This window comes from Oncorhynchus mykiss, chromosome 6 (genome assembly GCF_013265735.2).
Source record: "Oncorhynchus mykiss isolate Arlee chromosome 6, USDA_OmykA_1.1, whole genome shotgun sequence".
Taxonomy (NCBI): Eukaryota; Metazoa; Chordata; class Actinopteri; order Salmoniformes; family Salmonidae; genus Oncorhynchus; species Oncorhynchus mykiss.
This window is the reverse complement of record NC_048570.1, coordinates 97,851,679-97,860,581: the sequence shown is the minus strand read 5'-3', so window position 1 is coordinate 97,860,581 and position 8,903 is coordinate 97,851,679. Positions and strand designations below refer to the sequence as shown.

Below are 8,903 nucleotides of genomic sequence, written 5' to 3'. Positions count from 1 at the left end.
GGACAGAACAGACAGTCAACTCTAACCCTTACAGTGTTCCTATAGGACAGAACAGACAGTCAACTCTAACCCTTACAGTGTTCCTATAGGACAGAACAGACAGTCAACTCTAACCCTTACAGTGTTCCTATAGGACAGAACAGACAGTCAACTCTAACCCTTACAGTGTTCCTATAGGACAGAACAGACAGTCAACTCTAACCCTTACAGTGTTCCTATAGGACAGAACAGACAGTCAACTCTAACCCTTACAGTGCTCCTATAGGACAGACAGTCAACTCTAACCCTTACAGTGTTCCTAACTGACAGAACAGACAGTCAACTCTAACCCTTACAGTGTTCCTATAGGACAGAACAGACAGTCAACTCTAACCCTTACAGTGTTCCTATAGGACAGAACAGACAGTCAACTCTAACCCTTACAGTGCTCCTATAGGACAGAACAGACAGTCAACTCTAACCCTTACAGTGTTCCTATAGGACAGAACAGACAGTCAACTCTAACCCTTACAGTGTTCCTATAGGACAGAGAGTCAACTCTAACCCTTACAGTGTTCCTATTGGACAGAACAGACAGTCAACTCTAACCCTTACAGTGTTCCTATAGGACAGACAGTCAACTCTAACCCTTACAGTGCTGCTATAGGACAGAACAGACAGTCAACTCTAACCCTTACAGTGTTCCTATAGGACAGAACAGACAGTCAACTCTAACCCTTACAGTGTTCCTATAGGACAGAACAGACAGTCAACTCTAACCCTTACAGTGTTCCTATTGGACAGACAGTCAACTCTAACCCTTACAGTGCTCCTATTGGACAGAACAGACAGTCAACTCTAACCCTTACAGTGTTCCTATAGGACAGACAGTCAACTCTAACCCTTACAGTGCTCCTATTGGACAGAACAGACAGTCAACTCTAACCCTTACAGTGTTCCTATTGGACAGACAGTCAACTCTAACCCTTACAGTGTTCCTATAGGACAGAACAGACAGTCAACTCTAACCCATACAGTGTTCCTATAGGACAGAACAGACAGTCAACTCTAACCCTTACAGTGTTCCTATTGGACAGAACAGACAGTCAACTCTAACCCTTACAGTGCTCATATAGGACAGACAGTCAACTCTAACCCTTACAGTGCTCCTATAGGACAGAACAGACAGTCAACTCTAACCCTTACAGTGCTCCTATTGGACAGAACAGACAGTCAACTCTAACCCTTACAGTGTTCCTATTGGACAGACAGTCAACTCTAACCCTTACAGTGTTCCTATAGGACAGAACAGACAGTCAACTCTAACCCTTACAGTGTTCCTATAGGACAGAACAGACAGTCAACTCTAACCCTTACAGTGTTCCTATAGGACAGAACAGACAGTCAACTCTAACCCTTACAGTGTTCCTATTGGACAGAACAGACAGTCAACTCTAACCCTTACAGTGTTCCTATAGGACAGAACAGACAGTCAACTCTAACCCTTACAGTGTTCCTATTGGACAGAACAGACAGTCAACTCTAACCCTTACAGTGCTCCTATAGGACAGAACAGACAGTCAACTCTAACCCTTACAGTGTTCCTATAGGACAGAACAGACAGTCAACTCTAACCCTTACAGTGTTCCTATAGGACAGAACAGACAGTCAACTCTAACCCTTACAGTGCTCCTATAGGACAGAACAGACAGTCAACTCTAACCCTTACAGTGTTCCTATAGGACAGAACAGACAGTCAACTCTAACCCTTACAGTGTTCCTATAGGACAGAACAGACAGTCAACTCTAACCCTTACAGTGTTCCTATAGGACAGAACAGACAGTCAACTCTAACCCTTACAGTGTTCCTATAGGACAGAACAGACAGTCAATTCTAACCCGTACAGTGTTCCTATAGGACAGAACAGACAGTCAACTCTAACCCTTACAGTGTTCCTATTGGACAGAACAGACAGTCAACTCTAACCCTTACAGTGTTCCTATAGGACAGAACAGACAGTCAACTCTAACCCTTACAGTGTTCCTATAGGACAGAACAGACAGTCAACTCTAACCCTTACAGTGTTCCTATAGGACAGAACAGACAGTCAACTCTAACCCTTACAGTGTTCCTATAGGACAGAACAGACAGTCAACTCTAACCCTTACAGTGTTCCTATAGGACAGAACAGACAGTCAATTCTAACCCTTACAGTGCTCCTATAGGACAGAACAGACAGTCAACTCTAACCCTTACAGTGTTCCTATAGGACAGAACAGACAGTCAACTCTAACCCTTACAGTGCTCCTATAGGACAGAACAGACAGTCAACTCTAACCCTTACAGTGTTCCTATAGGACAGAACAGACAGTCAACTCTAACCCTTACAGTGCTCCTATAGGACAGAACAGACAGTCAACTCTAACCCTTACAGTGTTCCTATAGGACAGAACAGACAGTCAACTCTAACCCTTACAGTGTTCCTATAGGACAGAACAGACAGTCAACTCTAACCCTTACAGTGCTCCTATAGGACAGAACAGACAGTCAACTCTAACCCTTACAGTGTTCCTATAGGACAGAACAGACAGTCAACTCTAACCCTTACAGTGTTCCTATAGGACAGAACAGACAGTCAACTCTAACCCTTACAGTGTTCCTATAGGACAGAACAGACAGTCAACTCTAACCCTTACAGTGTTCCTATAGGACAGAACAGACAGTCAATTCTAACCCGTACAGTGTTCCTATAGGACAGAACAGACAGTCAACTCTAACCCTTACAGTGTTCCTATTGGACAGAACAGACAGTCAACTCTAACCCTTACAGTGTTCCTATAGGACAGAACAGACAGTCAACTCTAACCCTTACAGTGTTCCTATAGGACAGAACAGACAGTCAACTCTAACCCTTACAGTGTTCCTATAGGACAGAACAGACAGTCAACTCTAACCCTTACAGTGTTCCTATAGGACAGAACAGACAGTCAACTCTAACCCTTACAGTGTTCCTATAGGACAGAACAGACAGTCAATTCTAACCCTTACAGTGCTCCTATAGGACAGAACAGACAGTCAACTCTAACCCTTACAGTGTTCCTATAGGACAGAACAGACAGTCAACTCTAACCCTTACAGTGCTCCTATAGGACAGAACAGACAGTCAACTCTAACCCTTACAGTGTTCCTATAGGACAGAACAGACAGTCAACTCTAACCCTTACAGTGCTCCTATAGGACAGAACAGACAGTCAACTCTAACCCTTACAGTGTTCCTATAGGACAGAACAGACAGTCAACTCTAACCCTTACAGTGTTCCTATAGGACAGAGAGTCAACTCTAACCCTTACAGTGTTCCTATTGGACAGAACAGACAGTCAACTCTAACCCTTACAGTGTTCCTATAGGACAGACAGTCAACTCTAACCCTTACAGTGCTGCTATAGGACAGAACAGACAGTCAACTCTAACCCTTACAGTGTTCCTATAGGACAGAACAAACAGTCAACTCTAACCCTTACAGTGTTCCTATAGGACAGAACAGACAGTCAACTCTAACCCTTACAGTGTTCCTATTGGACAGACAGTCAACTCTAACCCTTACAGTGCTCCTATTGGACAGAACAGACAGTCAACTCTAACCCTTACAGTGCTCCTATAGGACAGACAGTCAACTCTAACCCTTACAGTGCTACTATAGGACAGAACAGACAGTCAACTCTAACCCTTACAGTGTTCCTATAGGACAGAACAGACAGTCAACTCTAACCCTTACAGTGTTCCTATAGGACAGAACAGACAGTCAACTCTAACCCTTACAGTGTTCCTATAGGACAGAACAGACAGTCAACTCTAACCCTTACAGTGCTCCTATAGGACAGAACAGACAGTCAACTCTAACCCTTACAGTGTTCCTATTGGACAGACAGTCAACTCTAACCCTTACAGTGCTCCTATTGGACAGAACAAACAGTCAACTCTAACCCTTACAGTGTTCCTATAGGACAGAACAGACAGTCAACTCTAACCCTTACAGTGTTCCTATAGGACAGAACAGACAGTCAACTCTAACCCTTACAGTGTTCCTATAGGACAGAACAGACAGTCAACTCTAACCCGTACAGTGTTCCTATAGGACAGAACAGACAGTCAACTCTAACCCTTACAGTGTTTCTATAGAACAGAACAGACAGTCAACTCTAACCCTTACAGTGCTCCTATAGGACAGAACAGACAGTCAACTCTAACCCTTACAGTGTTCCTATAGGACAGAACAGACAGTCAACTCTAACCCTTACAGTGCTCCTATAGGACAGAACAGACAGTCAACTCTAACCCTTACAGTGTTCCTATAGGACAGAACAGACAGTCAACTCTAACCCTTACAGTGTTCCTATAGGACAGAACAGACAGTCAACTCTAACCCTTACAGTGTTCCTATAGGACAGAACACACAGTCAACTCTAACCCTTACAGTGTTCCTATAGGACAGAACAGACAGTCAACTCTAACCCTTACAGTGTTCCTATAGGACAGAACAGACAGTCAATTCTAACCCTTACAGTGTTCCTATAGGACAGAACAGACAGTCAATTCTAACCCTTACAGTGTTCCTATAGGACAGAACAGACAGTCAACTCTAACCCTTACAGTGTTCCTATAGGACAGAACAGACAGTCAACTCTAACCCTTACAGTGCTCCTATTGGACAGAACAGACAGTCAACTCTAACCCTTACAGTGTTCCTATAGGACAGAACAGACAGTCAACTCTAACCCTTACAGTGTTCCTATAGGACAGAACAGACAGTCAACTCTAACCCTTACAGTGTTCCTATAGGACAGAACAGACAGTCAACTCTAACCCTTACAGTGTTCCTATAGGACAGAACAGACAGTCAACTCTAACCCTTACAGTGCTCCTATAGGACAGAACAGACAGTCAACTCTAACCCTTACAGTGTTCCTATAGGACAGAACAGACAGTCAACTCTAACCCTTACAGTGTTCCTATAGGACAGAACAGACAGTCAACTCTAACCCTTACAGTGCTCCTATAGGACAGGACAGTCAACTCTAACCCTTACAGTGTTCCTATAGGACAGAACAGACAGTCAACTCTAACCCTTACAGTGTTCCTATAGGACAGAACAGACAGTCAACTCTAACCCTTACAGTGTTCCTATAGGACAGAACAGACAGTCAACTCTAACCCTTACAGTGCTCCTATAGGACAGACAGTCAACTCTAACCCTTACAGTGTTCCTATAGGACAGAACAGACAGTCAACTCTAACCCTTACAGTGTTCCTATAGGACAGAGAGTCAACTCTAACCCTTACAGTGTTCCTATTGGACAGAACAGACAGTCAACTCTAACCCTTACAGTGTTCCTATAGGACAGACAGTCAACTCTAACCCTTACAGTGCTGCTATAGGACAGAACAGACAGTCAACTCTAACCCTTACAGTGTTCCTATAGGACAGAACAGACAGTCAACTCTAACCCTTACAGTGTTCCTATAGGACAGAACAGACAGTCAACTCTAACCCTTACAGTGTTCCTATTGGACAGACAGTCAACTCTAACCCTTACAGTGCTCCTATTGGACAGAACAGACAGTCAACTCTAACCCTTACAGTGTTCCTATAGGACAGACAGTCAACTCTAACCCTTACAGTGCTCCTATTGGACAGAACAGACAGTCAACTCTAACCCTTACAGTGTTCCTATTGGACAGACAGTCAACTCTAACCCTTACAGTGTTCCTATAGGACAGAACAGACAGTCAACTCTAACCCTTACAGTGTTCCTATAGGACAGAACAGACAGTCAACTCTAACCCATACAGTGTTCCTATAGGACAGAACAGACAGTCAACTCTAACCCTTACAGTGTTCCTATTGGACAGAACAGACAGTCAACTCTAACCCTTACAGTGCTCCTATAGGACAGACAGTCAACTCTAACCCTTACAGTGTTCCTATTGGACAGACAGTCAACTCTAACCCTTACAGTGCTCCTATTGGACAGAACAGACAGTCAACTCTAACCCTTACAGTGTTCCTATTGGACAGACAGTCAACTCTAACCCTTACAGTGTTCCTATAGGACAGAACAGACAGTCAACTCTAACCCTTACAGTGTTCCTATAGGACAGAACAGACAGTCAACTCTAACCCTTACAGTGTTCCTATAGGACAGAACAGACAGTCAACTCTAACCCTTACAGTGTTCCTATAGGACAGAACAGACAGTCAACTCTAACCCTTACAGTGCTCCTATAGGACAGAACAGACAGTCAACTCTAACCCTTACAGTGTTCCTATAGGACAGAACAGACAGTCAACTCTAACCCTTACAGTGTTCCTATAGGACAGAGAGTCAACTCTAACCCTTACAGTGTTCCTATTGGACAGAACAGACAGTCAACTCTAACCCTTACAGTGTTCCTATAGGACAGACAGTCAACTCTAACCCTTACAGTGCTGCTATAGGACAGAACAGACAGTCAACTCTAACCCTTACAGTGTTCCTATAGGACAGAACAAACAGTCAACTCTAACCCTTACAGTGTTCCTATAGGACAGAACAGACAGTCAACTCTAACCCTTACAGTGTTCCTATTGGACAGACAGTCAACTCTAACCCTTACAGTGCTCCTATTGGACAGAACAGACAGTCAACTCTAACCCTTACAGTGCTCCTATAGGACAGACAGTAAACTCTAACCCTTACAGTGCTACTATAGGACAGAACAGACAGTCAACTCTAACCCTTACAGTGTTCCTATAGGACAGAACAGACAGTCAACTCTAACCCTTACAGTGTTCCTATAGGACAGAACAGACAGTCAACTCTAACCCTTACAGTGTTCCTATAGGACAGAACAGACAGTCAACTCTAACCCTTACAGTGCTCCTATAGGACAGAACAGACAGTCAACTCTAACCCTTACAGTGTTCCTATTGGACAGAACAGACAGTCAACTCTAACCCTTACAGTGTTCCTATAGGACAGAACAGACAGTCAACTCTAACCCTTACAGTGTTCCTATAGGACAGACAGTCAACTCTAACCCTTACAGTGCTCCTATTGGACAGAACAAACAGTCAACTCTAACCCTTACAGTGTTCCTATAGGACAGAACAGACAGTCAACTCTAACCCTTACAGTGTTCCTATAGGACAGAACAGACAGTCAACTCTAACCCTTACAGTGTTCCTATAGGACAGAACAGACAGTCAACTCTAACCCGTACAGTGTTCCTATAGGACAGAACAGACAGTCAACTCTAACCCTTACAGTGTTCCTATAGAACAGAACAGACAGTCAACTCTAACCCTTACAGTGCTCCTATAGGACAGAACAGACAGTCAACTCTAACCCTTACAGTGTTCCTATAGGACAGAACAGACAGTCAACTCTAACCCTTACAGTGCTCCTATAGGACAGAACAGACAGTCAACTCTAACCCTTACAGTGTTCCTATAGGACAGAACAGACAGTCAACTCTAACCCTTACAGTGTTCCTATAGGACAGAACAGACAGTCAACTCTAACCCTTACAGTGTTCCTATAGGACAGAACACACAGTCAACTCTAACCCTTACAGTGTTCCTATAGGACAGAACAGACAGTCAACTCTAACCCTTACAGTGTTCCTATAGGACAGAACAGACAGTCAATTCTAACCCTTACAGTGTTCCTATAGGACAGAACAGACAGTCAATTCTAACCCTTACAGTGTTCCTATAGGACAGAACAGACAGTCAACTCTAACCCTTACAGTGTTCCTATAGGACAGAACAGACAGTCAACTCTAACCCTTACAGTGCTCCTATTGGACAGAACAGACAGTCAACTCTAACCCTTACAGTGTTCCTATAGGACAGAACAGACAGTCAACTCTAACCCTTACAGTGTTCCTATAGGACAGAACAGACAGTCAACTCTAACCCTTACAGTGTTCCTATAGGACAGAACAGACAGTCAACTCTAACCCTTACAGTGTTCCTATAGGACAGAACAGACAGTCAACTCTAACCCTTACAGTGCTCCTATAGGACAGAACAGACAGTCAACTCTAACCCTTACAGTGTTCCTATAGGACAGAACAGACAGTCAACTCTAACCCTTACAGTGTTCCTATAGGACAGAACAGACAGTCAACTCTAACCCTTACAGTGCTCCTATAGGACAGAACAGACAGTCAACTCTAACCCTTACAGTGTTCCTATAGGACAGAACAGACAGTCAACTCTAACCCTTACAGTGTTCCTATAGGACAGAACAGACAGTCAACTCTAACCCTTACAGTGTTCCTATAGGACAGAACAGACAGTCAACTCTAACCCTTACAGTGCTCCTATAGGACAGACAGTCAACTCTAACCCTTACAGTGTTCCTATAGGACAGAACAGACAGTCAACTCTAACCCTTACAGTGTTCCTATAGGACAGAACAGACAGTCAACTCTAACCCTTACAGTGCTCCTATTGGACAGAACAGACAGTAACTTGTATAGCTCACACACACCGGTAGGATTGTTTGCCTGTCGACATTACTTAACACCTCTGAACAAAATGTCGGCAGTCAATCTCTTTTGTGTTCCCACAGCAAAGACCTTGACGTCGTCAGTCACCAAGCCTTGTTAAAACACTCCAAACCTGAAGGTGGCAGTAGTGTTGTTTGGCAACGCATGTCCGTGTTATCAGCTTAGTTTATGGTCTACATTCCAACGTTATCTAGCTATCTAGCTAGCTGCGCTAATGTTGCTATTTTGTATAAAGCCCCTGTAGATAACAGCCAGATCCCACAGCTAGATAACTAAAAAAACAAATGAATTCACTCTCCACGATCCCATACTGCCAGCGGCAGCCCATAGCCAAATGTTTAGCTAACTAACGTTAGCATATTCGCT

General features: G+C 43.6%; 1 protein-coding gene across 1 annotated transcript in view; it reads right to left on the bottom strand.

Annotated features, from left to right (window-relative positions):
* The window catches only part of plekhg4 (pleckstrin homology domain containing, family G (with RhoGef domain) member 4), a 146,117-nt gene that overhangs the window by 83,194 nt on the left and 54,020 nt on the right, over positions 1–8,903 (bottom strand). The window lies entirely within an intron of this gene.